Here is a 14,600-nt window from a genome sequence, read left to right as displayed (position 1 = left end):
GAGAGACCAAGAGGAGGTTCCTGCAAGTGCGCGCAAGCGTAGAAAGGTCAAGCTCTTCAAGCCAAGGAAGTCCCAACCTCGCCAACGCACTAACACAACACAGAGAGCTCCAAGGAGAAGGATGCGCCAAGGGCATAGGGCTCTATAAGAAATCAAGTTTTATCAGAGGAACACTGAGTTGCTGATAAAAGAAGAGCCCTTTTTGCTCGCACAGTGAAGGAGATTCTCCAACGATATAGAACAGAGTTCCGTGTTGTGCAGGGGATTGCCCTTGAAGCATTGCAAAAAGCCTCCCGAGGCTTACCTTGTTGGGCTTTTTGAAGACAATGACCTCCTTGCAATACATGCAAAGAGGATTACCATATCTGCCAACAAGGACATGAAACTAGCTCGGCGCATTCAAGGCAAGCGAGACACAATCTAGAGATCTTAGATGTTAACCTTTTTTTTAAAGCAACTCTTTTGTTTCAAACCCCCCTTTGTAACAAGCCTATCTGGCTTTCATTTTTTGTAACCTTCTGATAATTAAAATTTTAAGTTTCTCTTACAATGTCTCGGTGTCATCATGTTTGTTTAACATGGAGTTCTATCATGTGCCAGTTTGTCACCCAAGGCATCAGAAATGCTCCTGGAGGACTGAGGAAGTTGTGCCGCCAGAACAGTGCGAATTTGGCCTCTGCAACGGCGATGTAGGCTCAAAATTTGCACTGTTCTGGCACTGCTCGCCACTCGGGATCATTTTTCTGACGCATTTATAATGAAGTTGAGCACACTAATTGTGAGAAACAGTAGTTTATAAGATAAAAACACCTTTAATCATGTGTAAAAATATAGTGTTTATCCAATGCATTAGAATTGCTCTTGAAAGACTAGGGAAGCTATGCCAGAACAGTGCGAATTTAGGCTCTGCAACAGTGGTGCAGGCTCAAAATTCACAATGTTCTGGCACTGCTCCCCTAGCCACTCAAGATCATTTCTGATGCATTTAATGAAGTTGAGCACACTAATTGTGAGAAACAGTAGTTTATAAGATAAAAACAGCTTTAATCATGTGTAAAAATATAGTGTTTATCATCCAATGCATCAGAATTGCTCTTGGAGGACTGGGGAAGCTATGCCAGAACAGTGCGAATTTAGGCTCTGCACAGCAGCCGGCGGTGCAAGCTTAAAATTTGCACTGTTCTGGCACTGCTCCCCCAGCCACTCTCATCAGGATCATTTCTGATGCATTTATAATGAAGTTGAGCACACTAATTGTGAGAAATAGTAGTTTATAAGATAAAAACACCTTTAATTATGTGTAAAAATAGTGTTTATCATCCAATGCATCAGAATTGCTCCTGGAGGACTAGTAGGGAAGCTATGCCAGAACAGTGCGAATTTAGGTTCTGTAGCGGCGGTGCAGGCTCAAAATTCGCACTGTTCTGGCATTGCTCCCCCAGCCACTCAGGATCATTTTTGATGCATTTATAATGCATTTTTTGATGCTCCCCCAGCCACTCAGGATCATTTTTGATGCATTTGTAATGAAGTTGAGTACACTAATTGTGAGAAACAATAGTTTATAAGATAAAAACAGCTTTAATCATGTGTAAAATTACATTGTTTGTCATTCAATGCATCAGAATTGCTCCTGGAGGACTGGGGAAGCTATGCCAGAACAGTGCGAATTTAGGCTCTGCAATGGCGGTGCAGGCTTAAAATTCCCACTGTTCTGGCACTCCTCCCCCAGCCACTCAGGATCATTTCTGATACATTTATAATGAAGTTGAGTACATTAATTATAAAAACAGTAATTTATAAAATAAAAATACCTTTAATCATGTATAAAAATACATTATTTGTCATCCAATGCATCAGAATTGCTCCTGGAGGGCTGGGGAAGCTATGCCAGAACAGTGCGAATTTGGGCTCTACAGCAGCGGTGCAGGCTCAAAATTCGCATTGTTCTGGCACTGCTCCCCCAGCCACTCAGAATCATTTTTGATGCATTTATAATCAAGTTGAGTATATTGATTATGAGAAACAGTAATTTACAAGATAAAAATACCTTTAATCATGTGTAAAAATACATTAGTTGTCATCCAATGCATCAGAATTGCTCCTGAAGGGCTGGGAAAGCTGTGCCAAAACAGTGCGAATTTGGGCTCTACAGCAGCGGTGCACGCTCAAAATTCGCACTGTTCTGGCACTGCTCCCCCAGGCTCCCAGGGTCATTTCTGATGCATTCACAAAAACATTGATGGTACAAACTAGAAAAAATAATGATATACTTGATGAAAATAAGTTTGCAAAAATTGTATTGTATTCATAATAAGAAGTGATATATCGTCTTTACAAAAGCTTTCTTACAATATTGAGCTGCCTTCTCTTGTTATTGGGGGCAGATTGGGCTATTTCTTGAGGATCCTCTATGCCTATGCTTTTGGCTATACCTACACGAGCAAGAAGCTTACCCCTAAATCCAGAACCAAAAACATCGAAGGCAAGGGATTTTTTAATCAGAACTATACATTTGGTGCTCTGTGCCATAGAGGCTACACAGAGCACCTTAAAGAGGGCTTTCAAAAAGAAGAGAGTGAAGGCAGATTGAAGGCAGATTGAGGGGTGTAGTCCCTGTGGTGGCGATGCCATCCACAAGAAGTCGACCAAGATAGTGCACCAACGCAGCATCATGTCTTGGCCTGGTCTTTGTTGCCGCCGTCTCTCCCCTCTGACCAATGTAACTCTGAGTATGAATCTCAAGAATAAACTGACTCTGAGCCTGATGGGGGGGGATGAATCAAATATTCACCCAAATGTGGAAGCAAGGTGCTCAAGGCCTAGGACAGTGACCTCCTACAGTTCATCCGAAAGTGAGGGGGACACAAGTGAAGATCGACCAAGTGAGTTCGAATCTGACAAAAACAAAAATCAAAAACTCGCTAAGAAGAAAACGAGACATAAGCGACAACGCTATCGAGCTAATGTACGAACTGCAATAAACAAGGAGAGATCCACTGCTGCAGAATGGCTTAGTTATGTAGGAGCTATTGACACTCATCAGAAGTTAGTGGATAATTGGGGACAATACCTCCAAAGTGTCATGTGGTGTATTCCACAACCTCATGACGTCGCCCAATTAGAAATCAAAGAGAAGCCGAAACTAAGTTGTACTGCAAGAAGGTGGCAAAACCAAGAGTTAGCTCAGCAAAAGGAGGCGGAATTGAAAGAAAAAAGCCTGGCACAACAAGAACCAGTAGACTTACACCCCGCAACAACCAGATCACAATTGCAGTCGAGGACCAAGCTAAAACAGCATTTATCACGGAGTTTGGAGTGTTTGCCTTTCGTGTCATGGCTTTTGGCTTGACCAATGCACCTGCAATATTCCAACGATTGATAAACACGGCCTTTAAGGAATATCTGAGGGACTTCTATGAAGCTTTCTTAGATGATCTTTGTGTTCATTCCTCTTGGGACGAGCACTTGATGTGTTTACGAAAAATATTTGAAAGGTGTAGGTTATATCACATCTCATTGAATCCTTTCAAATGCCAATTCTGGGTTAAACACGGAGTTATCTTAGGGCATATAGTGTCCAAAAATGGGATTTCCACTGACGAGAGTAAAATCAAGGTCATTCTGGAATTACCCCCACCCACCAACTATAAGGAAGTCCAACGCTTTATGGGCCACGTTGGTTATTATCAAAGATTTATTCTATTCTTCGCCGAGATAGCTCGAGCATTGTATAAGCTTCTCATCGGGTTTATTTGGACCGAAGAATGTGACCGTGCCTATGAGCTATTAAAGAAGGCCTTGGCGAGTGCTCCAATCTGGAGAATGCCTAACTGGGATTTACTCTTCCATGTGCATATTGATGCATCAAACTTTGCTATTGGGTGTGTGTTAACTCAACTTGGAGAACACAAACTAGACTACCCCATTAGCTTTGCCAGTAGATGAACTACACCACTACGGAGCAAGAAGGGTTGGCAATGATATATGCAGTAAGGAAATTTCGTTATTACATCCTTGCCACCAAGTTTGTTTTCTATGTGGATCATCAAGCATTGTTGTATCTGGTAAACAAACCATGCTCCACAGGAAGAATCACACGATGGCTATTGATTCTTCTTGAGTTTGATTTCATTGTTGTTGTGAGACTTGGCAAAAAACATGTCATGGTTGATCATTTGTCACGCATACCTAATGGTGAGGTTCCTACGGGAGTTGATGATGACTTACCTGATACTTCCCTGTTCACGGTGGAGACAATGCCTGAATGGAGTGAGAAGATTGTTAACTTTTTGGTTAATGGCTTTCCACCCAAGGAGCTTCGTAAAGATCTAGCTCGAAAGCTGATCAAAGAATGCGAACCTTATTGCCTGATAGCCGGGACTCTTTATAAAAGAGGAAAGGATGACGTTCTTAGGCATTGTGCCCAAGAGGATGAGTATCTATACATTTTGCAAGAGGCACATATGGGCGTAGTCGGTGGTCACTTCTCAGGAGACTTAACTGCGCGAAAGATCTTACAATCGGGGTATTGGTGGCCCACTATGTTCCAAGATGCCTCACTCTTTGTGAAGGGTTGCGAGATGAATGCCAACGATACAAGAAACCCCAGCGGAAAGATCAGATGCCCCTACATCCGGTCAAAGTAAACCAACCAGTTGAAAAGTGGGGTTTAGACTTTGTAGGTCCAATTAGCCGAGCGGCCCGAAACACACAATCTCGCTATATTATTGTGGCCACTGACTATATGACCAAATGGGCTGAAGCGAAGGCGACACGTAAGGCAGATGCAAGGACAACAGCCAAGTTCCTCTTTGAAAATATAATCACACGCTTTTGTTGTCCTTTTGAACTTGTGAGCGACAATGGTACGCATTTTATAAATGAAGTGATTAAGGAGCTCACAACAACAAATTTCATGATATCCCATCATAAATCTACTCCTTACTATCCGCAAGCGAATGGCCAAGCCGAGAGTACCAAAACAAGACCTTAATCTCTGTTTTGACAAAGACAGTTGAAGCTCATCGCACGGATTGGGATCTAAAGCTTACAACAGCTTTATGGGCCTATCGTACTGCGTACAAAGTGGCTATTAATTACACACCATTCAAAATGGTATATGGCCAAGAAGCAGTCATGCCGTGGGAATTTGTCATTCCTAGTCTTCGTGTTGCTACTCAAGAGGGTTGGGATGGTAATCCCTTAGTAGAGCGCTTGTATATCCTTGAGCGGCTAAATGAAGAAAGACAATTGGCTGTGTACAATGCCCTTGTGGAGAAGGATAGAAGGAAAAAATGGTTTGATCGCCATCTAAAGGACAAGGACATCAAGGTTGGGGATAAAGTCCTGATGTATGGAGTGCGTAACGAAAAGAAGAAGCTCAAATATGCTGGTAAGGGACCATATAGAGTATGTGAAATTACCCCGCAAGGTACCATGTGAGTGGAGACTCTCGACGGAGTTGAAACCATTGGATTCCTTAATGGAAGTAAATTCAAAAGATACTATGACCCCCTGAGCCAAGAGGAGTTACATGCAATCCATCAAAAGAAGGTAGCTAAAGAACAAGCTGAGCTTAAGAAGATACAAGCAAGAATTGAAGCCAAAGAACGTCAACAGCATGCTAGGCGCCAATGAGAAGCCAACTTGGGAATTACGCAAGTATTTTTCGAGGAGGCAGAAGAGAATTCATTGGAATCTGACCCGTCTCTAAGATACCCAATTGAGTTACAGAGTCCTTACGGGGTGGTGCTATATAATGCATTATTGGATACAGGAGGCACTACTGAGGTTGACTTTATTTATTTGGATGATACAGATAGAGGCTTAGCCTTAGGGCTAGAGCCAGGACTCTACAACATCCTCGTACTGTATTCTCAATAGTAGTGTGGTGACTGGTAGGTAGGTCAGTTTTTTCTAGTTTGGATTCCTTAAACGAGTCTTTAATTTTTCACACTGATGTGCCTCTCGAGGTATAGTACTTGTTAGTTGGTTGTACAGGTGGAAAAGTTTGAGGTGGGTTCGCTTTCAAGTCCTGAGATAGCCGCAACGCTCATACATAAATATCTCATCAAATTGCAGGCATTTTTCTCATCGAATCAAGGAGATCTCCAAAATACAGGTGTAATTCTTCCATACCCACTCTCTTTAGTTTTTACTGTTCAATTAATTGCATGAACTATAATGCATGACCACATGGAAATTGTCAATATACTACTTAGTTTTTGAATGCTTGACGTGCTAGTGTAAATCATTAATGAGCTTAACTTTATTGGATATATTCCTAGGCAGCAAGACGTCTTTAGTTAACCTTGGAATACGATTGTCTTAGGTCTAGGGTCAAACCATCTTAATGTTTGACACCTGGCCATGTGTGTGTTGACCTCTAGGACATAGCTTTTACCCCTTTGTCGAAAGGATGCAAGACAAATTATAGTTCAGGAGCGAAGATCAAAAGAAATAAATTTAAAAAAAAAGCCTACAATAAATGGCAATACAAGTCTATGATGTGCTTTAATGTTGGCCTATCGCCTTATTGATACTTGGTAGGCGAGGAGTATTCTACTCCAGACTGATGCCTTGGTTGGTAGGGGGTAGCCTTGCCTAAGGTGAACTAATGGATTCCTGGATAATGCCTTGTGTTAAACATGGTACCAGGATCAATGTTAGTTTTGCCTTAGGAAGGTCGCCATTGTGTGTAAAAATTGTCACGTGCATAAAAAAAATAAAGGCAAAAGGTTCCTGTAACTCTGATGTTTCTTGTGTCCCTAGGCTAAGGTATTAACTTGTTCTTAGAGTACACACAGTGTGGTCATCTATTTATTTATTAAGCTTGGTTATTTTCCTTGACTTAGGCCAGTTATAAACCTTGATTAACCTTTGACACCTTGCTAACTCTTGATTTACTTTCAATAATTTTAAACTCCTGTTAATTTGCTACACTAGCTCATTCATGTGACCCCTTAAAGTAAGTCTCATAGCAACATCCATTGTGGTCTAACATGCTTGAATTTATACACTTTATATCTTTTGAATTCCAGCATACTTTCACTCTACTTCCCTGTTTTGCAGACGGTCTACCACAACAACCCTATCGAGCTTACCATACCATAGCTTCTGAGGACGGAATCTACATCAGGAAGGGGGGCATGTTAACCTATGACGGACATTGAGACGTACTATGTTTTACGTCATTAATTTAAATATTCTGAGTCATGGGCTGAGCTTGTCGGCACCATATATTAAGGATAAAGGGATTGGGTGATCGCCGATGAGAGGCGCACCTTGAATATGAGCAGGGGTAAGGGTTAGGATTGGTCGGCCATGTGTGGATGCCCATGTGTGAACGGCCAAGTCACCTATAAGAGTCAAATGTAACCCTAAAACTCTCATTCTCATGTGTTGAATACAAGAGTGCTCTTGCCTTATCCTCTTGGTTTCCTCCTTCTCTGTGTGTGTGTGTGAGAGAGAGAGAGAGAGAGAGTGAGAGAGCGATCGAGCACTGTGTAGTGGCACGATGGCGGCAAGGCGGTAGAACGGCGACGGCGGCTCCTTCTTCACTGCGACGCGGGAATCCTTCACGACGGCGGTTTTAGTGGTGAGTGACACACCTTTGCATTCTGTTTGAGCTTGCTTTCCTGGTTGTATGTTTACAGCATTCGTAGCTCGCATACAGTGTTCAGTCCCCAGCTACGACTCGGTAAAAGCGCACATGCGTCACTTTCAACTACCCTCTGCAAATCAAAGGAAAAATCAAAATATTTTCCTATACATAATTACAAATGTTTCTAGGTTGTAAAAGGTCGATTATTACCTCTTGCTCAATGTCTTCTTTTGCCAAAGTGCTGGTGGGGACGGAGAGGTCAATCGAGGACTTAGCCTCATCCTTTTTTGGTGCTTTGGTCTCCTCCATTACTCCAGATAGCAAGGGTATCCTTTTCAGCCTCTAGCTTGTCTTGTAAGGTTGTGAATTCCTCCTTTGGAACTAGGGCTTGCTCCGCGGTCTCAACCATAGTTTCCTTGACCAAAGCAACTCTCTCTGCTATAGATTCTCCAAGGGGTAATATAGCACTATCTAGGTGAGGACCGAGGTATCAAGGTCCACCTCACATCGCGTGCATATAATGTCCAAGCATTCATCCATTCTCAAGCCAGTTGCCTTTTCAAGCTCATGAAAGAAATAAGTATTCTTCACCTTCCACCATAATGGTGCTCAAGAGATTGATCTCAAGCTTTGGCAGCACCTTGCTCTCCTCGTGTGGGGAAGATGGCCCCGCATCTTCTACTACAGTGGGCTGTTTAGCTGCAGATTGTGCACCCTCTCGAAAGTGCTCTGATGCAAGCTGCTCTTCTACACCAGCACTCATTCCTATTGCCTTCACTTCCTTGTCATCCCTCAAATACCCTGCCGACTGCAATGCAGGCATCTCTACCTTCTCATCCGAATCCTCATCGTCGCTGATGAGGAACGCAAAAGTGGCGAGCCACGAGAGGAACCTAGTTCCTAAATTGCCCTTCCTCAACCTCTTCACCTCCTACTTATTAAAGGTATAGTAATCTCCTGCGGGGATGTAGATGTCGATGAAGCATTCAAGGCACTGGATGTAGCAGGCATATTGTTGAATGTACTTAAGCAGCTCAACAAGCACCCATCGATCATTGGGGCAATGGGGAAAGGAGATGGAGTGGGGAGCCAAGTATTGCTCCATGTATGCAATCTGCATCTCATAATGTTGGGACACAAGGGCGAGCGACTTTTCAAAGTTGACTTCACGAGAGAACATGACAAAGAGCTCGCTCTTGCCTGCCCACGGGGTGGTGGAGAGGAACTCACAGAAGTTGTCAAAGTGGGTAGCTATGTGAATGCAAAGAGATAGTGTGAGCTCGTGCTTTGTTTTCTATCGTGTGAAAATGAGAAAGAAGGCACCTTTGGCTATTTATAGTTAAAATTTAAAGTTTGGCCTTTTCACACTAGACCGCTAGACAAAAAAATTACAGTAGTTTACAAAAATATTAAGATTTCAATTAAATAAAGATTGGTTAAAAAGAGCTTGTTTGCTACAAAATTACAAGCATGTCATCTAATCTAAAATTGTTATAATGTCTTCATTTTTTGCCCCTCTTGTGACATTTACTTCATGTTGATCTCCATCTCCTTGTTGACGTGAAAGCTTGTCATTGCCTTCATCTCGATCCTGAAACTCTTGCCCTTCATGTGCATCAAAACAGAGGCTATTTTTCCATATACTCAGTTCATCTTCAAGCTCTTCCACATGCCTACTATGTGTTGGTAGGGCTATGCACCACCTTGCTGGCTGAAAATTCAAGGTCCCCCATTTGCCATGATTCTGAGACCATGGTTGTCCCCTCCTTAATGGGCATTCATCTCTTCCCTCAACTAGCCCCCACAGATTTTTCCTCATGAGCAGATACATGGTTTTTGTCTGCCATGTGTAAAACTGCTCTCCCCATTAAATTTGGCTATCTCTTATATGCTGTACTCATGATGATGTGAAGGGGGTCTTACCTCTTGATCCAATTTCAAGATTCAAGGGCAGTGTCTACGTATCAGGTGGAGAGGAGTCGATGCCAAACAAGCTCTCGTCAAACCGAGCATCACGAGAAATGATGATGTCATCAACCACCCGGATCTCGGAAGCGGTACCCTTTGGATCTCAGATTGTAGCCTATGAAGATCATCCTCTTTGACTTCGGTGGGAGTGTGGTCCTCTTTCGATCTAGGACATACACATAAGCAACACAACTGAAAACACGTAGATGAGAAACAAAAGGCTTGTGTCTTGTAAAAAGCTCCTCCGAATTCATCCCCTCAACTACTTTTGTGAGAGAGAGGTTAATGAGATAAACTGAGGTAGCCATAGCTTCACCCCAGAAAGCAGGAGGGAGACCTGCATGATGCAACAAAGAATGAGCCATCTCTTTTACGGTCCGGTTTGTCTGTTCCACAACTCCATTCTACCGAGGAGTGTAAGGAACTATGGTCTATCGGTGAATGCCCTTAAGGAAGTCATCAAACGATACAAATTCAACACCATTATCAGTCTAGAGAAATGAAATTGTACCCCTAGGCTAATTTTCCACCATCGCGATCCAAGTCCTGAAACTAGCAAAAGCATCTGACTTGTGAGCCAAAAAACATACCTAGACTTTACGAGTGAAATCAGCCCACAAGAAGAAGAAACTATCAAGCCCCTCCAAGAGACTCAACCTCCATAGGTCCAGCAAGGTCTGCATGTATAAGATCCAATCTTTGGGTTGCTCAATGAGTGGCCTCCTCTAGAAATGCATCTCGGTGATGCTTGCCCATCATGCAGGATGAGCAGATGTGTGAAAGAGACCTGAGCTGAGGTGGTCTACTCTGACAACCTGCTAAGAATGGAACTTCTATAAGGTAGCAATGGGTACATGACCGAAGCAAGAATGCCACATAGAAGTATTTGCCTCAGAAATCAAAGTCATCAAGGGGGAGAAAAGATGATGAATATGTTAGTCAGTGTGAGGGATCTGGGAATAAAAGTTGGTGATCTTGTAGAGACTCCCATCATGGACTCCATTGGCTATAACCGAGAGAGTCTTCTTGTCGATCACTTCAATGACCTTATCATCAAAGTACACACCAAGTCCCTTCTTCTGAGAAGCTTTGTACATTGAATATAGATTTTTGGAAATTTATGGTACATATAAAACATCATGTAAGGTGGCATGCACTTGTCGTGTGGAGATAACTCACGACTTCCTCAAAAGGGGGAAGAGGATTAGGGAAGTAAATATGATCCCTAAAATAATCAAAGGAAACAACAATTTACCAAGAAGTTTATGAATAGGATTGTTGATGGCTCCTTCTAGTAATAACTGAGTGTAGAAAGACGAAGTATGATAGTTGGTGTGGCTATGAGCTCATGGAGTCACTAACTTGCTGAGGATTGTAGGATGGTATATGGGTAGCAGTGGGAGCAAGACCTGGATGAGAGAAACTTAGAGAAGAAAGATTGGGAAGAGGAACCACCTGGGGAGCGGGAGCAGGGGATCTAGGTAGTGAAGGTGCTGGAGTATCAACTAGAGAAGGAGCAGCAGCAGCAGAGAAATCTCCTGAAGCCATGTCATCCAACAAGAAACCTTCTCTGAATCAAGAGGGTTGTAAAAAAACAGCAAATACCAGCAGTAGAGAAATCTCCTGAAGCCATGTCATCCAACAAGAAACCTTCTCTGAATCAAGAGGGGTGTAAAAAAACACCAAATAGCCTCCTCTCAAGTTGTGCACAACAAGAGGAGAGAAAGAAGAAAGGGAGGGAGGGTGGGAAAAGAGAAAGCAAATTTCTCAGGAACCCTATCCTCAGCACCTAGAAGAGAGCTCCAACAACAAAAACTCAGCAATCCCAGGATACAGATGCAAAAAACGCAGCAAAGTTGAGGAAGCCTTTGCTCCAATAAAAAAAACGCAATAATTTTTGTCAGTAGATCAGCGTTTGGCTCTAATACCATGAAAGAGAGAGAAAACACAGGTTGTAGGCAAAAGCACAAACTGCAGAAGGATGAGAACAATTTATTATTTGCTGAAAATAAGCATGAGGGAAGCCCATAGTGCTTACAAGCATAAGAGACTATTGCAAAGCCAATGACCTCCAACAAATATGCAAGAATGAGATGAAATATGAGGAGAAGGTGTATATCCCTCATATGAGCTGGTCGGCTAGCTGTACAACAGTAGTCGTGTAGCATAAATATGCTATAAAAAGCCTAAAAAATGGTAGAAAGACCTAAATAATATTTGCTAAATATGCCAATGCAGGGCCTCATAAAAATGACCAATACAAGCATGAAAAGGTACATGTAGACCCTCTGGAGATGATATATATTCCAACATTGACTTGCATGAATTGGAGACCTTTCTTGGAGTAAAGCCTTAGAATGACCAAGTGTTCCACAAACCCAAGAATTGTTGTCTTAGCCGAGGGAAAGTTTATGCACTTGGGTTATGCCACTAGACACCGCTTGTTTTGTGATGTCTTGCTCTTTTTTACCAATTAGCTAGTTGGAGCTATGGAAGGAACAAAAGTCTAGAAAGTATACCAAACAAGTGTATGTTCTTCCTAAGCATTTGGATGCAAGATGAGCCACTGACCACCCACCTCTCCAACAAACAAACCCCAACCATTCACCATTAAGACCCGGCCTCACCACCAAAACCTTCGTAGGCGTATCCACACTAGCTAATCGGGTTCTTCAACACCACCATTGGGATAAACCTCGCTCAATATTGACACCAAATGTTCAAAACATTGTGGTGTCTAGTGTGACCGCTTTGTGTCAGAGAAAACCTTGCTTGGGGTTCCTAGTCCTACTTCCGCTCCTTCGCCGAGCTGCAACCAAAAATATAGTGGTGGTTGAACACCTTCTTCATAAAATTTAAGGTGGTGTTTATAGAGCTATTTGGTGAATCCAAAGTTTAGGAGGATTGTTGGTTGCTCCTATTTCTAGGTGTTCCACTATTCCTCCACTCACCTTTGTGTTTCATTGGCTCATTTCTTCCGAAAGCTCTTTGCTTAACTTGGATTCGAAAGAGTCTAGCCATCTTAACTAGGGAGCACTTTGTTCAGTCCTGGTTTTTTGTTGGGATTGAAGGCTTGATGGGTTTAAGAGGTCTGGTTTGATGTTCTGCAATTGTATTGTCGATTCCAACAAGTAGTCTAGAGATTGGGTTTGCATCAAAGGTCCTTAGAATTTTTGGATTAGATGTGAGAATTGTTTCTTTTAAAAAAAATAAAAGTTATTATTATTACTATTATTAGGAGAAATGTTTCTTTTTTTGTAAAGTTATTATTATTATTATTATTATTGTTGCTAGACCACGTGCCTAGGTTCATGTATTGAGACTCACATTTGTAGGTTCATATGTCTAGGCTCACATATATAGGTTCAAGTCTCTAGGCTCACGTATCCAGGTTCATGCCTCTAGACTCTTGTATGTAGGTCCATGTGTCCAAGCTCACGTATGTAGGTTCACGTGTCCCAACTCACATATTATGTAGGTTTACGTGTATAGGTCATTCCTTTTTTTGTATAAACTCGATTCACATGCTTCCCTGGTATAAAATATACCTATTTGGGGCACAAAAATCTAGGAATAGGGCCTATGTGATAGGATTAATGTGCACTTATTGGGGCACAAAAATCTAGGAACAGGGCCTATGCGATAGGGTTAGTGTGCACTTCTTGGGTAATAAGTGTACTTTATTTCTTAATAATTACAAAGGATAAGATTTTTCCTTGGAATTTGTAGCTGGTACAAATTGTATGATAAGAATATCTTCCAAGGACATGGGTAGGTGTGTCCATGTGGATATTTATGGCTATGATAATTGGTCCTTACTATAGTAGGTACACCTTCCTCCAGGCTCACGTCTATAGATTCATATGTCCAAACTCATGGCTCACGTGTCTAGGTATCACCATCTGGTCAAATCTAAAGTTTCAATGGTTCAAGGGCGCCTTGTAACTGTGTTCCAGCTACTGTACCCAATGCAATGAGGTGGTGTGTAGCACCTCACTAGTTTGCAAGAGTTATCACAGTCAGAATCCCGATGACTAGACTAGAGACTAGACAACATCCAGATTGTTGACAACAAGAGGTGGTGTGTAGCACCTCACTAGTCTGCAAGAGTTAGCACACTCAGAATCCCGATGATGACTAGACTAGGACTAGACAACATCCAGATTGTTGACAGCAAGATGAGAGATAGAAGCGAGAAAAATTGGCATGCTATGGTTGTGAAACAATGTAGAAAGAAGAGAGTTCATAAGCGAGAAAAAATGGCATGCTATGTCTTGTGAAACAATGTAGAAAGAGTTCATAAGCATGTATATTCCAAACAATAGCCAAGTAGCTTAGTACATTGAACAACACAGCAACCTATTCACTTATCAACATATGAGCAAGCTAGAAAATCTCCATTACATTCATTTAGTAGAAGAACCAATACAATGGTATCTTGTGGTATCTGAACTCAAGACTTTTACACACACACACACTCCCTTTTCTTCTCTCTCTTGTCACCCTTTTTTTCTTCTTCTTCATACATCGGCACTAGAAGTCCACTTCAATGACTCTTGCCTTTGGGTAGTATCGATCCCTTGCTCTGTTCATGGCTACCCGTGTGGCAAGAAAGTATGAGGTTCCAAGAACTCAGGAGTGACAACATCATATGTGTAGATATGTGTTATAGCGTCCTGCCTCTGTCTCCTATACCTCCATCTTCAGCTCCAACCATATGGTGGCATGCCCTATGATTCTAGCCCAGGCATTCTTTGAAGGTTAGTTATTAGGACTGTTTGTTGGTGATGAGCCCTAACTATATTGCTCTTAGCATGAGCTTTTGCCACTTCACCAAGGACTAACCACCATCAGAGCTACTCCCTTCTTGGACTGTTGGTGGCCTCGTCCCTTCTGGCAAATCCTCTTCATGGCCCCGTGATTGTTCCTGTTTCAGTAGTCTCATAAGTTCTTCATTCTCCTCTAGGAATTCTCATAAGTTCTTTCTTGGCTAGCTCAACCCAGACCTGTGTGAGTTTGGCAGTTT

This window comes from Cibotium barometz, chromosome 39, assembly GCF_041138505.1.
Source record: "Cibotium barometz isolate CiBa-2024 chromosome 39, ASM4113850v1, whole genome shotgun sequence".
Classification (NCBI taxonomy): domain Eukaryota; kingdom Viridiplantae; phylum Streptophyta; class Polypodiopsida; order Cyatheales; family Cibotiaceae; genus Cibotium; species Cibotium barometz.
This window is presented reverse-complemented; position numbering follows the sequence as displayed.